Here is a 19,620-nt window from a genome sequence, read left to right on the forward strand (position 1 = left end):
CAAAAGACTGTGGGTAGCACTTTGAAAATCCCACATATAAATGTCTCTTCGAGCCTTTGGCTTGCGAGACCTAAAAAGGAGGGTGACCTCTGGGCTCTGGCAGCAGGAACGTTGGGAGATAAGAAAATATACTGCCTGCAATCGTGAAGTTTCAAGTCAGTCAAGAAAAGCAATCTCATGCACTGCACAAGCTCTTTCCCATGAGGCACCTCTCCTGCACTCTGTTTATGCAAATGAGCAAGCAGAGAGCTCAGGAATAAAACACCAAACTCATGTCCCCCAAAAAAGCAGCAGACAATTGATGGATATTCCCCAACTTCTAATGCTTTTCTTTTAAACAAATGATAAACAGCCTCACCTGTGGCAAGGCTTAAAAAAATTGAATAAACTCTTAAATGTTCCTCTCCACAGAAATCTTTAGTAAAAGACGAAAGATTTTATCGTTTTGAAGAGAAACTAGAATAAGTGACAATATAGCTCTCTAGGGTAAGTGGCGCCACATCAAAGACCCTGTCATTGCGAGGGTGAGGACCTGAAAGGTATTTTCAGGCTCTAAGAAAGAGGGCGAGAACCAGGCCGGTGGGCAAAACAGGCTAACATTTCAGAGTCTCTGCTCAAGGTCCAAAAAGGTGGACTGTGGACATGTGTATGTCTGGGAATATGCAAATTTCTTTTGTACCCACCTCAGCTCATTAGGAGTTGTTGGGGCTGCTGGGGAAGGGGAACAGGAAATGTGAATCAGGATAGTTAAGTGGCACTGTAGGCCTTTTGTCCCCTAGCCATTTTACGCTTTCACCACCATCCCTCCAATCGATATGCTCAGAGCCACCACTGTGCTCTACACATAGCCATGCACCGTATGTGCCTTTTTCACACGTACTTTCATTAAACCTGAATATAGAAGGATATATCTGTCTAGGCTGGAGACACATGAAACAAGTCTGACGTGCCCCTTCAAGTCTACCTGAGAGGAAGCTGACTCAGGATTGGCGACCTCTCAGGGCACCTCGAACGGGCACAAATAACGGGCAAGCCCTATGAAAAGCACAGCATGAGTCTTGGTCCCACCTTTAAAAAGGAGGGTGACCTCTGGGCTCTGGCAGCAGGAACGTTGGGAGATAAGAAAATATACTGCCTGTGATCGTGATGTTTCAAGTCAGTCAAGAAAAGCAATCTCATGCACTGCACAAGCTCTTTCCCATGAGGCACCTCTCCTGCACTCTGTTTATGCAAATGAGCAAGCAGAGAGCTCAGGAATAAAACACCAAACTCATTTCCCCCCAAAAAGCAGCAGACAATTGCTGGATATTCCCCAACTTCTAATGCTTTTCTTTTAAACAAATGATAAACAGCCTCACCTGTGGCAAGGCTTAAAAAAATTTAATAAACTCCTAAATGTTCCTCTCCACGGAAATCTTTAGTAAAAGGCGAAAGATTTTTTCGTTTTGAAGAGAAACCAGAGTAAGTGACAATATAGCTCTCTAGGGTAAGTGGCGCCACATCAAAGACCCTGTCATTGCGAGGGTGAGGACCTGAAAGGTATTTTCAGGCTCTAAGAAAGAGGGCGAGAACCAGGCCGGTGGGCAAAACAGGCCAACATTTCAGACTCTCTGCTCAAGGTACAAAAAAGTGGACTGTTCACATGTGTATGTCTGGGAATATGCAAATTTCTTTTGTACTCACCTCAGCTCATTAGGAGTTGTCGGGGCTGCTGGGGAAGGGGAACAGGAAATGTTAATCAGGCTTTTAGTTAAGTGGCACTGTAGGCCTTTTGTCCCCTAGCCATTTTACGCTTTCACCACCATCCCTCCAATCGATATGCTCAGAGCCACCACTGTGCTCTACACATAGCCATGCACCGTATGTGCCTTTTTCACACGTACTTTCATTAAACCTGAATATAGAAGGATATATCTGTCTAGGCTGGAGACACATGAAACAAGTCTGACGTGCCCCTTCAAGTCTACCTGAGAGGAAGCTGACTCAGGATTGGCGACCTCTCAGGGCACCTCTAACGGGCACAAATAACGGGCAAGCCCTATGAAAAGCACAGCATGAGTCTTGGTACCACCTTTAACAAGCATTGGCATAGCCAATAGGTCTCGCCTTTGGGACCTTATAAGTGTTTAGCCATGCAACAGTTGATGCCGTTGCACCAAGGATATTGTGCTGCATAACTAAATACTTATAAGGTCCCAAAGGCGAGAGCTATTGGCTATGCCAGTGCTTGTTGGTTTTCTAGCTGTTCCAGTTCAGTTCATCCTTCCGTCTCTCTGCCTTTGCAGTGGGCACGGCCCACTCCCTAATCACAGTTTTAAAGGTTTTCTACGGGGTCATTTGAGTAGAAGATGCACTTGCATTCAACTCCAATTATTGGGCAGGTCATTCCTGAGTAAGCCTGCTAAGTGCTCATCCTGCGCCTTACAAGTGGCAAGTCTCCACACTGCCTTCTGCACCCCAATCTGTTCTCTAAGTAATATCTAAGTTATTGAGTGGTCCGAGAGCCCCGCTGAACAATTTGCACTGTTGAAACAGTGTCATCTATTGAAGACACAACTATATAATCAACAGGAGAAGATGGGTATCAAAATAGTATGTATACAGCTGCGATGCCCCGTGCCATTTACACCATGTGTCAGTTAAGCCTTGTGAGATGGCCCATTTAGGCAAAGGGGACTTTCTACATATGTTTTTTGTACTATGTACATATAGGTTGGAGTTCAAGATCGAAGTGAAGTTGCCACTGATAATTACCATACCTGGCTGAGAGTAGGGCAGTATGTTGGATATCTTTTTAAGAGCTCTTCTGCAATCCTGTGAGAATATACAGATTGATCATAGTCAATGGGCAATCCTCCAGAAGACCACAGCCATCATAAATTTGCCTAGTGGATCTGATTAAACTGTTGAGGTAAGGGAAATAGTTTCTGGAGCAATATGGTGACTGTTCTAGAGCACAGGAAAAACCGGCAGGACACACTCTTGTGTACTCATCGCCTATGAGCCGTGCTTCATGCTCATGAGGTACATCTGCTGCAGAAGGAGGAAGTCTAGGGTGTGCCTCCTGGCCTGCAGGGAAACAGCTTAGCCCTCGATATTATTTCAGTCGTTCATTTCCTTGTACCCGGTTTTCCGTTGGGATGCCCCCTACCTCACTAGGTGTGAGGTGCAGGTGTTGTGTAACCCCTTCGCAATGTTAAGAAATCTATAATGTCTGTAGAGGAACTGGAAAAATTAAACGTAAAAGTGCATTCACAGGGAGATGTAAATGTCTGCCTATATGTTTAGTTTTTTCGTTTGTGAATTCTGCCAACGGTAGTTAATCCTGTAGGCCAATTCAGTGCGTAAAAATGTGAACGTGTACAGAACAGAGAATATCACAGCCTAAGTAAATGTTTAACCACCATTGGAGACGTTAAAATTCACCTCGATTGATATCTGCTGATAAATACAACAAAACTAAGAGACACAGTTGTGAAGTAATAATTTAACAGTGATTAGATATTTATCTACACAACATAACACTTTAATCACAAGTGGTGTACATAGCAAATAATTTTGTACCTACGTAAAATACAAAGTAACTGATTTGTCATAATAAAATATTCCAGCGTCTGGACATACTTGACAAAGACAACATGATGTACAAGGACACTACAAACTATAGCTAGGGTCACTGGAATCAAGTGGTTGTTCAGCAGCGGCGTTTTTTACATAATTAAAGATTTGCCACATAATCCACCATCTGCTGCACAATTTGCAGCTTTGAAACCACAAAAAACGTGTGTAGCTTTAACAGTTAAATGATTTAAGCCAACCAAATACTATGTACCATGTAATAAGCATTTTTTTAAGCACAGATAAACGCATCACCCCGAAACTCGCCTGCCGAAGAACTGCTTCTTTTTTTTTTTTTAAAAACCTTTATTTATATCAATCTGGAACACAGCTATTCAGCCGACATCCCGGAGGTTCGGCAGCCAATTAAGTGCAACACATGGAAGCGTCCATAGCTCTGGTACAGGAAAAAAAAACAAAGGTTCCGTTTTTTAAACAACCTGAAATAAATAACACAGCAAGGCAGTATACACAATAAACTCGTGTCAGTTCCAATGGGGGCGCGGCCCCATTCCCAAAATCAGAACAAAGCCACCGGTTGGGTGGATGAGGGAGAAGCAGAGGCGCTAACATTCTAGCATATAGTCATCATGAAAATCCCAAGTTGGAAGTGAAGCTAGGGGGAAAGCTGCTCCTCTAACGGTTCAGTGGCCGGGGGCAGACATATATCACCCCTATACTGGTTCCATCGTCCCCATATCTTGTGCCATTTCTTAGGCCGCCCCCGGGCACTATACACCGTTTTCTCCCTAAACATGCTCCAGTCCATATTATCCATCCATGCATCCATAGCGGGAGGTCTCTGAGAGCCCCACAGCCGCGCAATGTCACGCTTCGCCACCATATTTCCTAGGGTCACCCATTGAGTCTGCGCCGCGTCATAGTCAGTAGGACCCCAGACATTCAAAAGACAGCGCCGTGCCTCTGGCAGCAGTGCAATACCCGTGACCTCCTGCATGACGACATGAATTTGCTTCCAGAACTCCGCGATCACACCACATTCCCATATGATATGTAGAAAGGTGCCCACCATCCCACAGCCCCTCTTACATAAGCCATCCTCGGAGAAACCCATATGAATCAGTCGGGCCCTGTGACATAGACTCTATGAAGTATCTTAAGCTGGACCAGCCTTAGTCGTGCGGGGATCGCGACCTCCTTAGGAGAGGAGATGGCGTACTGCCAGTCCTCATCATCCAGTTCAAGGCCGTCCCCAGTCCACTGATCACGCACCCCTAGGAGGAGGTCAGTCCGGACATTAACGAGCTTCTTATAAATTAAGGAGATTGTACTCTCCGGCATATGGCCATCCAGGATCCGATCTTCCAAGGGAGAGGACTCAGGCACCTTCTCCCCCTCGACGAGGACGGACCGCAGAGCATGGCGTACCTGTGCATACCGGAAATATTCCGTACCCTCCAGAGCGTACTCAATCCGTAGCTCGTCAAATGATTTAACTCGCCCCTTAGCCAGCAGGTCCCCCACCCTTGACATCCCGATCAGATCCCATTTCTCGAATCCCTTCGTGTGCCAAAGTTTCCCCAACATATCGGAGTCAAACAGCGGAGTGGCGAGGGTGAGCCTATCCTTCCAACCCAGCGAGTTCGTAACCGCCTTCCACACGTGCACAAGCCACCTTGGTTGGCCCCGTGAGGGACCCATCCGTTGACCTGGAGTAGAGTGCTCTAAAGTAATTACCCCCGCGCAGCAACCACCGGTCCATAGCGAAGCCGGGGCTCAGCGCCGGACCGTAGACTCCGTGGTTGATCGCACTCAACTGAGAGGCCCAATAGTATCTTCTGATGTCAGGAAGCGCGATACCCCCATCGTACCACGGAACGGTCAGCTTTGCAATAGCTATACGCGGACGGCCATCCCACAGCAACAAGCGCTGGAGGCTCTCAACCTCACAAAAATAGCTGGCCGGGACCAGCTCCAGGGTATTCTGCAGGGCATAGAGAAAACGGGGAAGAGACATCATTTTGAACAGCGCGGCACGGCCAAGGAGGGAAAGCGGCAGCCGCCGCCAACCCGCCACATCCCGCCGCAGGCGCGTCAACGGAGGGAGCAGGTTTCTCTCATATCGAACAGTTGGATCGGAGGAGATATAGATCCCCAGATACAAAAAACCCTCCCGGGCGATCTGGATCGAGCAATTCCGCGGGGGAACAGGGACGTCTCCACTCAGGGCATACAGGTACGACTTCCCCCAGTTAATGGTGAGACCCCAGTTCCTACCAAAAGAAGTCAAAATGTCACAGACAACTATGAGAGACTTCCTGGGTGAAGTGAGGTATAGCAAAATGTCGTCGGCATAAAGAGAAATGCGGTCCTCATGATCTGGTGACCATCGGATCCCCCTTATATCCGGATGCCATCGTATCCAGGCCGCCAGCGGTTCAAGAGCGAGAGCAAACAACAACGGCGACAGGGGACAACCCTGCCTGGTGCCCCTCCCCAGCTCGAACGGACGGGACGCCCTACCATTGACCGCGACTTTAGCCAGGGGTCCTTCATACAGCAGTCTCACCCAACCAACAAAGCCAGGTCCAAAGCCGAATTTTGCAAGTGCGGCCCACAGATATGCCCACTCTACCGTGTCGAAAGCCATCGTGGCGTCAAGTGCTGCCACAATGGTCGGCTCCCGCAGCGTCCCCGTCCTTGCGAGCACACCGTGGATGCGCCTAAGGTTCAACGCGGTGTTACGGTGTGGGATAAAACCAGATTGGTCCGGGTGGATCAGGTCCCCGATCACCCTAATCAAACGGTTGGCCAGTATTTTAGCGAGGATTTTCGTCTCGGCATTAAGTAGCGAGATCGGCCTATATGAGCTGCACTTATTCCTGGGCTTGCCATCTTTGTGTATGACCACAATTGTCGCCAGGCGTTGGTCGAATGAAAGGCATCCCGTCTCCCGCGCCTCTACAAACATAGCTCGCAGATGTGGAGCGATCTTGTCTGGCCGGAGTTTATAGAACTCAATTGGTAGGCCATTCTTGCCCGAGGCCTTGCCCGGGCGCAGTGAACGGATAGCACCCGCGACTTCGTCAGCTGTGATGTCACCATCTAGATCTTCCCTGTCTATGTCAGAGAGGCAAGGCAGAGCAAGATCGCGCAGAAGTTCACACGAGTCCTCCACCGGCCTGTCCGACACAGAGGTATAGACCGTGCGGAAATAATCTGCGAAGCACTGGACTATGCCATCCGGCTCAGTGACAATAACGCCACCCTCTGTTACTAGATCCGGCACCACACGATTGACCCGCTCCTTTTTATCCAGCCACGCTATTAATTTCCCGGCCTTGTCCCCGATGTCGTACAGCCGCCCCTGCTGCTCCCTACTCAGGGCTTTGGCCGCATCCGTCACCAGGGCCTTATACTCCGACTGCTTAAGGCTCAATTTATGCAGCGCTGCTGCCGTGACCTCGTCCTCCAAAACCAACTCTAGAGCCGCCATCTCCGCCTCGATCTGAGCGACCTCCGCATCCCGCCGAAGTTTGGCTGCCGCTATCAAGGAGAGGGCCTCTCCTCTCAGCACAGTTTTAAACGCTTCCCACAAAGACACCGCAGACGTGACCGAGCCTAGATTTTCCTGGAAAAAGCGATCGACCGCCTTCAGCACCGCACTACGAGTCTTAGGGTCACGGAGATACCAGGGGTTAATCGGAGCCACCCTGCCCCCCACTCCTCTACCAACATCCATACAGATCCACACCGGCGAATGGTCAGAGATACCCCTAGCCATGTGCCTAGCCTCGGACACAAAGGAGGCGTGTGCGGCCAAGGTAAGCACATAATCAATTCTAGAGAGACTGCCATGCGCCCCGGAGTGGAAAGTGTACTGCCGCTGTGTGGGATGCAGCAGCCTCCAACAATCAACCAGACCAAGGGTATCAACAAAGTCTGGAAGCCATTTCTGCGCCCCCCCAGAGCTTCTTGGCGGGTGTCTGTCAAGCAATCCGGAGCCAACCGCATTAAAGTCACCACCAACCACCAACATTCCCTCTGGGAGATCCAACAGAGCCCTCCCCAGGTCCGCAAAGGTGGAGGGCTGCAGCGCAGGAGGGACATAAACCGACACCAGGACCAGCGTCCTGCCCTCCCACCTCCCCGCCACAGCCGCAAATCGTCCCCTATCATCAACAGTAGTGGAGTCAACCTCAAACGGCAGCGAGGCCCTGACAAGTATTCCAGCCCCTCTAGAGCCCGAGGAAAACCCTGAGTGTGCGACAAATTTGTAGCCCTTATTGTTGAGTGCGTAGCACGTGTTACCTATCAAGTGCGTCTCTTGCAATAAAACTATATCAGGGGAGCATCGCTTCAGAAATTGCAGGACAATCCCTCGCTTAATACGATCCCCTAAGCCGTTAACATTCCAACTGAGTATCTTTAAGCCCCTACCCCCATCCCGAAATATAAGGAGACCTCCACCCCCCCCCGTAGAACCGCACTCGAGCAACAGAAGCTTGCATCACTACGCCTTGCAAAACAAAAAACAACAACAACCACTTCAACAACCCCATTCCACCCCCCACCCTGCACCCCTGCGTAAGCTCAAAAAGCCCCCCCAACTTGCAGTGTGCCTGTCGCCCCATTCAAAGACTAATCTACAAAAAGAACCCCAGAGGAGGAAAAAGCTCCCTTCCTACCCCCGCCACCCCCCGGGCTACCACCCTCCCGGAGGAACCGAAGACTGTGAGTCACTGTCCTGAACAAAGTCAAAGTAATCTAGCACCCGATTCCTCGCTCATTGTTCATCACGGCCACCTTCTGTTCCACCGGCATGTTCCCCGCTAGTCCGTCGTTGGGGCAATGTGTCCAGCCAGTCTCCGACCATGTCCGGAGATTCAAAAAAGAAAGTCCGCTCTTCATATACCACACGCAACCTAGCCGGGAAGAGCATGGCGTACTTCAGTCCCCTCTCTCTTAGCCTTCTCTTAACCGCCAGGAAGCTTTGCCGTTGCTTCTGCACCATCTGGGTAAAGTCCGGATAAAAACTCACTGTGGTGTTCTGAAAAGTCATCGGGCCGGACACTCGTGATGCTTGTAGAATGGCGTCGCGGTCCCTTAAATTAAAGATCCTGGCGACAATCGGTCTTGGAGGGGCCCCCACCTTGGGCCTCCCACCAGGGACTCTGTGGGCCCGTTCAACAGTAAAGAACTTACTGAGGCCTTTGGGCGCCAGATGGTTCACCACCAAGTCCTCCACGAACAGGTCCACCGACTGTTCCTCCGAGTTTTCCGGGACCCCAATAATGCGCACGTTATTGCGCCGTGCCCGGCCTTCAAATTCCTCCAGCCGTCGGGCAAAGTGGTCATTTGCGGTCCTCAAGGTACGGACTTCCAGCTGCAGGTCAGAGACATCTCCCATGAGGCCAGAGGTTTTAAGGTCCAAGGACTGAACCCGCTCATTAGTTTTCCCCAGGTCTGCCCAAATCAAGTTGACGTCAATCGAGATTGTGTCCACTTTATGTGCCAGGGTCTCAAATTGCTGCCCGATAGAGGACTGCATCCCCTCGATGGCCCCCATGATATCCTGCAAGGTTAGTTCCGTGGCGGGGGGCACGCCGTCTTTCAAGGCTTCCAGTGTCCGTCCCGATCCGCCCGGTGACCCCTTCTGCTGGGCATAGCGGTCCATGTTGTTGGTTTGGGGGTATCCTCCCCGCCTGGTATTCTTGGGCTTCTGTTTTTCGGCTTCCGATTTGGTCGACATCGTGATCTGCCGCGGAAACAGTCTCCTTGCCCATCCAGAGAAGACGACCATGCAACAAGTGACCGGCGCGACTCACCCCCAGGCCAGGGCGCGATGAAGACAGGAAAGCGAAAGCGAAAGCGAAAGTGATGACACCGTCCTCCCGACGGCTCGCCCCTCACACGGCCGCTGTTGTTCAATTAGTGCTCGGGCACTGTGCCAGCGCAAGCCCCGGGCACCTTCCGGGGAGTAGGCCGCAAACTTCCATGTAGCACAACTTCGGCCTCCGGTGAGCGATTTCAGTCCGGACAGCGACGATCACCTCAGCAACGGCTCGCCTCCAATATTCCGGGTGTTAAAAACAGGATGCTGCACAGGATATTTGCCGGAGGGAGCGAGGGTCTCGGGAGCTCTGAGCTCACGCGGCCATCTTGATCACGCACTAGGCTCCTCCCCCCAAGAACTGCTTCTTATATATCTATAATGGGCCGTTATAGTAGGGGATTTTAATGATAAAGTATCAAATAAATTGTTTCAGGCTTTTATAAACATCGATCTAAAGGAAGGTTGGAATAATCCCGAATCTCAGGTTTTAATAATGTCAAAGCCTACAAGCGTGGAATAGTTTTACTATGACAACAGAAATCTCTGAGCACAAGAATATGAATTGAATGAGCAGATTCGGATATACCAGCCCATAGGACAAGGTCCTGCAAGAGCTTCAATAATGTATTATATAATGGCAGACAAGTTGTCATATGATCTCGTTTCTGAAACGATTACAAATACAATATATAGTGACGATGATATAAATCGCACTTGAACTACCTCTCAAAACTACTCTTGGTTTGCCTTTCAAAATAGGTTCTGGTCTAATAGATATCAAATTAAACAGCACAAGACTACACTGGAACCCTTGTAATAAACTTTTTAATGAAATGGTAGCATTTAATGCAGATTTATTTCAGGGTTCCAGTAATTATCCATGTGTCGTTTTTTTTTAGTTACATAAATACAAATTGCAACACAAAAGATGAGACGAAAGCCATTAGCTTTGCTATACAATACCATTAGCAAAGCAAATGGCTTTAACCTAATCAAAGGCGAGACCTGTTGCATTTTTAATGCTTGTTATGAAGGGTGTCATTTCAAATGTTCGAGCGATATCAATGATGTCATAGAACATGTGATGAGTGATGTAATATGAGAAATATTTAGCATTTCATGACAGTGGCGCAAGTTATAGTTACTTTGCTGAATGAGTTATAGTTAATTGTGCTAACTAGAACTGCTGAATTTCAGTTTTTTATTTTATTTTAAAATAGTAAGTTTTAACTGACCTTTGCACCAAACTATAATGTCCCTTTAACCTTTGTTTTTTTTCTGTGAATTTATAAGATTTTTTTTTATGCAAAGTAAGATACAATTAACATATAACATTATTTTAACCATTGGTTTTTCAGTGAGTTTTTTTTTTTAACAAATTAATATTTTATGACAGTATGTAAAACCAACCCCACGCCGGTTGGCTGCAAGTCCAACCACTGTGGGAAACCCAACACCCCACCGGCCTGGCTACAGGGCCTGGCCTTTGTCCAGCCCCGGTGGCCAACGCCCGTGGGTAGCCAACTCCCCATGTGCTGTGCATGGCCTTTGTCGCACATGCATGGAGTTGGCGCAAAGACTGATGTAACCCTCCTCCCAGTCGACTCTTCAAAACATTCCCCCCCCCCCCTATGGTCCAGGGAGTCACGTTACCCCTTCCCTTCCCCCTTATACTTTATTTTGTTTCAATTTTCAGGACACCGGTGCTGAGTCCCTTTGTCCTGAAATGGCAGCCGTTACATTTATTTTCATGTTGCGGAAGGTCAATCAGAACAATGGATTTGCGGAAGCATGATAGCCCTTAAGTAATCAGATGGCTCCAATTTTGAATTTGCAAAACCCCTGGACACAATCGAACCCACCATCTTGCTATACAAATTGTTTTTAACCTTAATTACTCAATCTACTGAACAGATTTATTCCAAATCACAAAAGCGCTCTTTCTGGATCAAGTTCTAACTTCATGCCAAATTAGTTATAATTTCATTCAGGCGATAACTATTGAGATGTACATACAAAGCTGCATCTTCATGGAGACCGACAGTGGAAGAAGCAGAATCTGGCCCAGTGGATGGATTACTTGATATTTGGGACGGTAGAGCCATTGTCTGGGCAAGCTTGGTGCCAGTGATGGAGTAGGAGATCTAAAGTCCTGTCACTGGCAGGTGAAGACCTGACTCAAAGCACCTTGGATTATTTATTTTTGGCTTTGGGGCAACAATTTCAAGCAAATTCAGACCCCTCCAACATTATAGAGTTGGGTAGTATAGTGTTTTTGTTTAGGTTAGGGAGGTGAAGGCTTGCTTTGAGGCCAGCAAAGTGAGTTGAAGAGAGGGTGATAAAACTTAACAAAAATCAAACCTGTCCCGATAGAAGTTTGCTGATTTCAGAGGTTTCTCAACTTGGACACAAATGTTTTCAGTATAGTGAGAGAAACCAAGGCTTGGCAAATTAAGCACGCTCACTGAGTTAAGGGGTGAGTGGGAAAGAATGAGACATCCAACTCAGACTTGAGGGTGGTGTGTCTTCTTTGTGTGTAAGCATAATTTTCATTTTAGAATGGCGGGGGCCCTGAAGTGTTCTGTTGGAGACAGGCAATATTTTCTTCTAGGAATTTCATCACAATGTTAAACCCACTGGTTAAGGTGGGCACTTTCTCAGTAGTGGTGAAAGAAGATGCCTTTTTTGTCTTTTAAAACCTTACAATGGCCCGTTTTAGATGTTCAGGACCATAAAGAACAGCATTGATCCTTTGGACTTCCACGGGGTCTGTTAAAGTAAGGGGGAAGAGCTTGAAAAATCCCATTGGACTCATCGGTGTCTGTTTTTAAAATGAGATAAGGCCTAGACCAGGACATTAATCAGGTGTGAGTGGCCGGTGTGGAGCAAATAATCCCTTGGCCGATTAAATATAGGTGCTAAGAGATCAGGGACTTCTAGAGGTCAGGCATCTCATTGGTCTAATAGATGCAGGTAACCTTGAGAGTTGCACACTACGGGGCAGATTTATGTTTGACTTGCGCCTCATTTACGCCGCCGTTGCGTCACTTTTGTGACGCAGCAGCGGCGCAAATGCTGCGCCATGGTGCGGGGTATTTACAACGTGACGCATCTGGGAGATGCGTCACGTTGTAAAGCCCTGCGCCACATGTAGGCGTTCCAGGGCAGGGGGGGGTGTTCCGGCGCAGGAACGCCTCCTAAAAGTGGCTGAGTGAAATCTACAAGATTTCACTCAGTCACTTTTAGGCCCATGCTGCGTCAAAACCCTGCGCCTGCTTAAAGCAGGCGTAAGGATTGACGCAGCATTGTGAAGATAGGGCCCCCCAGAGCATTGCTGGAGCTGCGTCGCGTATGCGACGCAACTCCAGCAATGCGTCACTTTTACGGCACAGATGCGTGATGCATCTGTGCCGTTTTTGCCCCATGGTGCGCCGCATTATAAATGCGGCGCATCCATGGTGACGGAGGTGTGGCGCACAATAACTGGCGCATCCCTGCTGATATGCAGGGATGCGTCAGTTATTATAAATATGCCCCTACATGATGTGTCTTTGTCTGAAACTCGTCATAAACAGATAGTCAAGGCTCCACATTGATAGATCTGCTACGCACAGCATGCTGGTGATTTGAATGCATTGCCTCTGAATAAGTACATCAAATAAGTTTGGTTTGCAGGCACCAAAATAAATCATAAACGGTTAGTATACAATAGACACTATAAGCAAAAAATGTGGTTTCCAAGTCTATAAACAAACATTGTACTGGCCTCGTGATGTGTGGATGGATGCCTGCTTGGCGGGAGCGCCTGGGGGTAGCGGAGTGCGTCGCATTTGCCGGTCCCCGTGCCTGTTGCATGCCTGTTGGATTTGTCGTGTTGCCTCCCCTCCCCGATCGGGAGACCTGCTGCTTTGTCCCGCTGCGTCCCCCCCCCCCCTGCCCTATGGCTGCTGTCCTGGGCTCCTCCTGCAGCCCCCGATGATACTCGTGGCCGTCCCTCCAGGACGGACGGGTTCTAGTACGTTAGCCCCCGTATGAGCAAGCTGCCACGTTTGTTGGTTTAATGCATTAGTTCTGCACCGTAAGTTTTCTGTTTCCCTCCGATTGTTGCGGGGGGGTTGGGAGAAAAGGTGGCTGTGGATGATCTTTCTATACATTGCCTTTTACATGGGCAGTGGTCCCAGAACTCGCTGGAGCGATTGGACGGGACTGGGCGCCTAGGATTTGTTTTTAGTCCACGTAGCCCACAAATGCAAGACCTTCTACTCTTCACTGACTACGTCATGATACCGCTCATTAATGGCATTGGTGTGTATATCCCTGTATGTAACGATGTTGATATTTCTTATGACTTCTGCCATGGTGCGCCTTCACTGGATAAACTTGCTGATATAGCGGCCTGCCTCCGGGTTGTTGGCGAGACGCAGTGTAACGGTTACTTTGCTCAATAAAGGTCTTTCAAAAAAAAAAAACAAAAAAAAAAACATTGTACTGGCCTGTGGGAGTCTGTACAAACCTTATGACATTGAAAATCCCTGACCTCATCTTGAACTTAAATGCAGGTCAACACAAATTCAGCGCTTGACCTGCCACAGCTCATGTATGCTCACCTTCTTGACCTTTGTACTCAAATTGTTAAACAAAATGTACTGCTCCTCAGACGCTTCCTTCAGTGACTGCTTAGGTTTCCTATAACTGCAAGCAGCCCTTTAGTCCTTAGGCATTTTGATGCTCTATTTGCCATTAGAGTCTCACACGATTTAATTGTCACTCCCAACCTCGGGTAGCAATATTTGTTACTTCTCACAAAACACTCGTAGACGTGCAAATATTGTACTGTTATGATGGAGCTGAGTAAGTGGTAAATCAGTTAAGTTTAAATCCAGTGTCATTGCGTTACTCATTGGGGATGCATGCTCCTATGAAAGCGTTGCAGTCCAGTGTCATTGCGTTACTCATTGTGGATGCATGCTTCTATGAAAGCGTTGCAGTCCAGTGTCATTGCGTTACTCATTGTGGATGCATGCTTCTATGAAAGCGTTGCAGTCCAGTGTCATTGCGTTACTCATTGTGGATGCATGCTTCTCTGAAAGCGTTGCAGTCCAGTGTCATTGCGTTACTCATTGTGGATGCATGCTTCTATGAAAGCGTTGCAGTATTCTTTTTCAAGCTTCTTAAGTCTACATAAGCTTGTTTGATTTATGGACTGAACACCTACCATCTTATCCATTCCACCCAGCAATGTCCCTCAACAAATTGCATCTTTTGTCCTCGTGTTTCATTCCTGGTGTTCCTTTGTTTTCACATTTTTGGTAATTCACTTTTTGGTCATTGCTTCAGGTGTTTGGCTTGGATTGTACAATTGTTTTGGTTTTTCATTTTTTTTCTTTTAGTTGTAATAACATTGGTTTTGATCCATAGTAATAGGTGCACATTCTAACTCCCTTACCCTTGTGGGTCCATCAGTACCAACAGGGTAGGGAGTGACCGCCTTCATTTTTCATATTCTGGAATGCCACAGCATTGAGCACTTGGAATGGTATGTTTCCTGGTGCCAGCGGTCCATGCTAGAAATTCTCTTCTCGCTCAGCCTCCCTCATTTCAATGTCCGCTTCTGGCATCTACAACATACTGATCTCATCACTTTAACGTATTGCTTTGTGGCACGAGGCACCATCGGCTTTCAATAGTGGAGACTCCAGTTCCCCATAAGCCCCTACCACACAGAACTCGCAGGCCTCTCCGCATGCCCCATCTTATAGAATTTTTAGAAACCATCTAAGTAGCAGTAAGTAGTGCAAATGGCTGCATTTAAGAGAAGGTGCTTCATTTATTCTCTAAATGTTTGTGCCACAGATGGTGTGGGGGGTTTGGGGGAGGGGGGATGCAGTGTCAATCTATTACTATGTTTTTAAGACAACTTTGATGGGCAAGATGGAAGCCTCTATTTCTGTGGAATGAACTGTTGTGTCATAGTGGACATTGTGTTCTAATTCTAACTAATGATGTGGTGTTTAATGGCATTCCGAATAGCATTGTGCGCATTTCATGCTGTAAAGTACCAGGGTGTAGCAGCTATTGTTGTCTTGGGGAATCCTCAACGTTTTCCAGGCCGAGTTAGTTCCCTGGTGTGCGCTATTTTAACAGCTATTGAAGAATGTGTTTATATAGCAATTCCGCCGGCTGTCATGATTTCTTACTATGCGCCATGAGCGCTGTGTTCATGGCCCTACTTGGTTTTAGTAACTTGTTAACTGATCTTTATAGACCTGGAGAAAGGCGAACTCTGCCCTATTTATGAGTGGGGTGATTTAGACCTGTTCTTGCTGCTTGCGGCGGGCGGCTAATTCCTCTTTTCATCGGTTCATAAAATGTTTCGATTGAACTTTTTTTTTTTTAATTTTTTTTTTTTATAGAAATGACCCACTCTTCCCGCTTTCAAAGCATGCCATTGATGTACTCTGCATTAACATGCATGCTTCTAATTGTTCCTGTTGCAGATTATGCAACACCATCCGGCTCTAATCCATCCTTTTAAGGAAGGATTTGAGAGGTATTTACAAAAGTGGGTTGCAAATAGTGAAAGGCTGTCTTTGCTGGTTGTGTAGGCCTCGCGCCTTGGCATAGCGTGTTACAGCAAGTCGCTTCGCTTTCATTGCTTTCAGCAGCAGTGGCATTCCGTGTCCCACACGCTGTGCTGGTGTGGGGGGAGTGTGACGTGTGTCCCCTGACCCAAGGGTGTGTTTTTTAAGTGCTCTCTATCATTGTTGCTGGCCGGACACGTTTATGAGAGGTAAAATGGTTGCTTACTTCGCATGACAAAAGATGTGCTGTTGGAAAAAAAAAGAAGCGGAAGTGATCGCGTTTGCGATCAAACATCAAAGCGGCAAAAGTGAAAGTAATCGAGCAGAGCATCAAAGGGCTGGGTGAGAAGGGAGAGGGGAATGCAATGAGCAGAGGAGCAGCTGTGCACGTGCATGTGATCGTGCACTCAAGGTTTAGGCCAGCCAAAAGACTGTGGGTAGCACTTTGAAAATCCCACATATAAATGTCTCTTCGAGCCTTTGGCTTGCGAGACCTAAAAAGGAGGGTGACCTCTGGGATCTGGCAGCAGGATCTTTGGGAGATAAGAAAATATACTGCCTGCGATCGTGAAGTTTCAAGTCAGTCAAGAAAAGCAATCTCATGCACTGCACAAGCTCTTTCCCATGAGGCACCTCTCCTGCACTCTGTTTATGCAAATGAGCAAGCAGAGAGCTCAGGAATAAAACACCAAACTCATGTCCCCCAAAAAAGCAGCAGACAATTGCTGGATATTCCCCAACTTCTAATGCTTTTCTTTTAAACAAATGATAAACAGCCTCACCTGTGGCAAGGCTTAAAAAAATTGAATAAACTCTTAAATGTTCCTCTCCACGGAAATCTTTAGTAAAAGGCGAAAGATTTTTTCGTTTTGAAGAGAAACCAGAGTAAGTGACAATATAGCTCTCTAGGGTAAGTGGCGCCACATCAAAGACCCTGTCATTGCGAGGGTGAGGACTTGAAAGGTATTTTCAGGCTCTAAGAAAGAGGGCGAGAACCAGGCCGGTGGGCAAAACAGGCCAACATTTCAGAGTCTCTGCTCAAGGTACAAAAAGGTGGACTGTTCACATGTGTATGTCTGGGAATATGCAAATTTCTTTTGTACTCACCTCAGCTCATTAGGAGTTGTCGGGGCTGCTGGGGAAGGGGAACAGGAAATGTGAATCAGGCTTTTAGTTAAGTGGCACTGTAGGCCTTTTGTCCCCTAGCCATTTTACGCTTTCAACACCATCCCTCCAATCGATATGCTCAGAGCCACCACTGTGCTCTACACATAGCCATGCACCGTATGTGCCTTTTTCACACGTACTTTCATTAAACCTGAATATAGAAGGATATATCTGTCTAGGCTGGAGACACATGAAACAAGTCTGACGTGCCCCTTCAAGTCTACCTGAGAGGAAGCTGACTCAGGATTGGTGACCTCACACGGGCACAAATAACGGGCAAGCCCTATGAAAAGCACAGCATGAGTCTTGGTCCCACATTTTAAAAAGGAGGGTGACCTCTGGGATCTGGCAGCAGGATCTTTGGGAGATAAGAAAATATACTGCCTGCGATCGTGAAGTTTGAAGTCAGTCAAGAAAAGCAATCTCATGCACTGCACAAGCTCTTTCCCATGAGGCACCTCTCCTGCACTCTGTTTATGCAAATGAGCAAGCAGAGAGCTCAGGAATAAAACACCAAACTCATGTCCCCCAAAAAAGCAGCAGACAATTGCTGGATATTCCCCAACTTCTAATACTTTTCTTTTAAACAAATGATAAACAGCCTCACCTGTGGCAAGGCTTAAAAAAATTGAATAAACTCTTAAATGTTCCTCGCCACGGAAATCTTTAGTAAAAGGCGAAAGATTTTTTCGTTTTGAAGAGAAACCAGAGGAAGTGACAATATAGCTCTCTAGGGTAAGTGGCGCCACATCAAAGACCCTGTCATTGCGAAGGTGAGGACCTGAAAGGTATTTTCAGGCTCTAAGAAAGAGGGCGAGAACCAGGCCGGTGGGCAAAACAGGCCAACATTTCAGAGTCTCTGCTCAAGGTACAAAAAGGTGGACTGTTCACATGTGTATGTCTGGGAATATGCAAACTTCTTTTGTACTCACCTCAGCTCATTAGGAGTTGTCGGGGCTGCTGGGGAAGGGGAACAGGAAATGTGAATCAGGCTTTTAGTTAAGTGGCACTGTAGGCCTTTTGTCCCCTAGCCATTTTACGCTTTCAACACCATCCCTCCAATCGATATGCTCAGAGCCACCACTGTGCTCTACACATAGCCATGCACCGTATGTGCCTTTTTCACACGTACTTTCATTAAACCTTAATATAGAAGGATATATCTGTCTAGGCTGGAGACACATGAAACAAGTCTGACGTGCCCCTTCAAGTCTACCTGAGAGGAAGCTGACTCAGGATTGGCGACCTCTCAGGGCACCTCTAACAGGCACAAATAACGGGCAAGCCCTATGAAAAGCACAGCATGAGTCTTGGTCCCACCTTTAAAAAGGAGGGTGACCTCTGGGATCTGGCAGCAGGATCTTTGGGAGATAAGAAAATATACTGCCTGCGATCGTGAAGTTTCAAGTCAGTCAAGAAAAGCAATCTCATGCACTGCACAAGCTCTTTCCCATGAGGCACCTCTCCTGCACTCTGTTTATGCAAACGAGCAAGCAGAGAGCTCAGGAATAAAACACCAAACTCATGTCCCCCAAAAAAGCAGCAGACAATTGCTGGATATTCCCCAACTTCTAATGTTTTCATTTTAAACAAATGATAAACAGCCTCAACTGTGGCAAGGCTTAAAAAAATTGAATAAACTCTTAAATGTTCCTCTCCACGGAAATCTTTAGTAAAAGGCGAAAGATTTTTTCGTTTTGAAGAGAAACCAGAGTAAGTGACAATATAGCTCTCTAGGGTAAGTGGCGCCACATCAAAGACCCTGTCATTGCGAGGGTGAGGACCTGAAAGGTATTTTCAGGCTCTAAGAAAGAGGGCGAGAACCAGGCCGGTGGGCAAAACAGGCCAACATTTCAAAGTCTCTGCTCAAGGTACAAAAAGATGGACTGTTCACATGTGTATGTCTGGGAATATGCAAATTTCTTTTGTACTCACCTCAGCTCATTAGGAGTTGTCGGGGCTGCTGGGGAAGGGGAAAAGGAAATGTGAATCAGGCTTTTAGTTAAGTGGCACTGTAGGCCTTTTGTCCCCTAGCCATTTTACGCTTTCAACACCATCCCTCCAATCGATATGCTCAGAGCCACCACTGTGCTCTACACATAGCCATGCACCGTATGTGCCTTTTTCACACGTACTTTCATTAAACCTGAATATAGAAGGATATATCTGTCTAGGCTGGAGACACATGAAACAAGTCTGACGTGCCCCTTCAAGTCTACCTGAGAGGAAGCTGACTCAGGATTGGCGACCTCTCAGGGCACCTCTAAACGGGCACAAATAACGGGCAAGCCCTATGAAAAGCACAGCATGAGTCTTGGTCCCACCTTTAAAAAGGAGGGTGACCTCTGGGATCTGGCAGCAGGATCTTTGGGAGATAAGAAAATATACTGCCTGCGATCGTGAAGTTTCAAGTCAGTCAAGAAAAGCAATCTCATGCACTGCACAAGCTCTTTCCCA

The 19,620-nt window shown here is 47.3% G+C and overlaps 5 non-coding genes across 5 annotated transcripts; all 5 read right to left on the reverse strand.

The window, feature by feature from the left end:
- Positions 1-350: 350 nt before the first annotated feature.
- On the reverse strand, positions 351-465 carry LOC146773117 (U5 spliceosomal RNA). The gene has a single exon (XR_014974826.1). It is a non-coding gene; the product is annotated as a U5 spliceosomal RNA (small nuclear RNA).
- Positions 466-1,350: 885 nt separating this feature from the next.
- Positions 1,351-1,465, reverse strand: LOC146773118 (U5 spliceosomal RNA). The gene has a single exon (XR_014973772.1). It is a non-coding gene; the product is annotated as a U5 spliceosomal RNA (small nuclear RNA).
- Positions 1,466-16,770: 15,305 nt separating this feature from the next.
- On the reverse strand, positions 16,771-16,885 carry LOC146773119 (U5 spliceosomal RNA). Its single transcript, XR_014973014.1, has one exon. It is a non-coding gene; the product is annotated as a U5 spliceosomal RNA (small nuclear RNA).
- Positions 16,886-17,762: 877 nt separating this feature from the next.
- LOC146773120 (U5 spliceosomal RNA) lies at positions 17,763-17,877 on the reverse strand. Its single transcript, XR_014974661.1, has one exon. It is a non-coding gene; the product is annotated as a U5 spliceosomal RNA (small nuclear RNA).
- Positions 17,878-18,765: 888 nt separating this feature from the next.
- On the reverse strand, positions 18,766-18,880 carry LOC146773121 (U5 spliceosomal RNA). The gene has a single exon (XR_014972992.1). It is a non-coding gene; the product is annotated as a U5 spliceosomal RNA (small nuclear RNA).
- Between the last annotated feature and the right edge of the window lie 740 nt (positions 18,881-19,620).

The sequence above is a fragment of the Triturus cristatus genome, chromosome 12 (assembly GCF_964204655.1).
Source record: "Triturus cristatus chromosome 12, aTriCri1.1, whole genome shotgun sequence".
Lineage (NCBI taxonomy): Eukaryota > Metazoa > Chordata > Amphibia > Caudata > Salamandridae > Triturus > Triturus cristatus.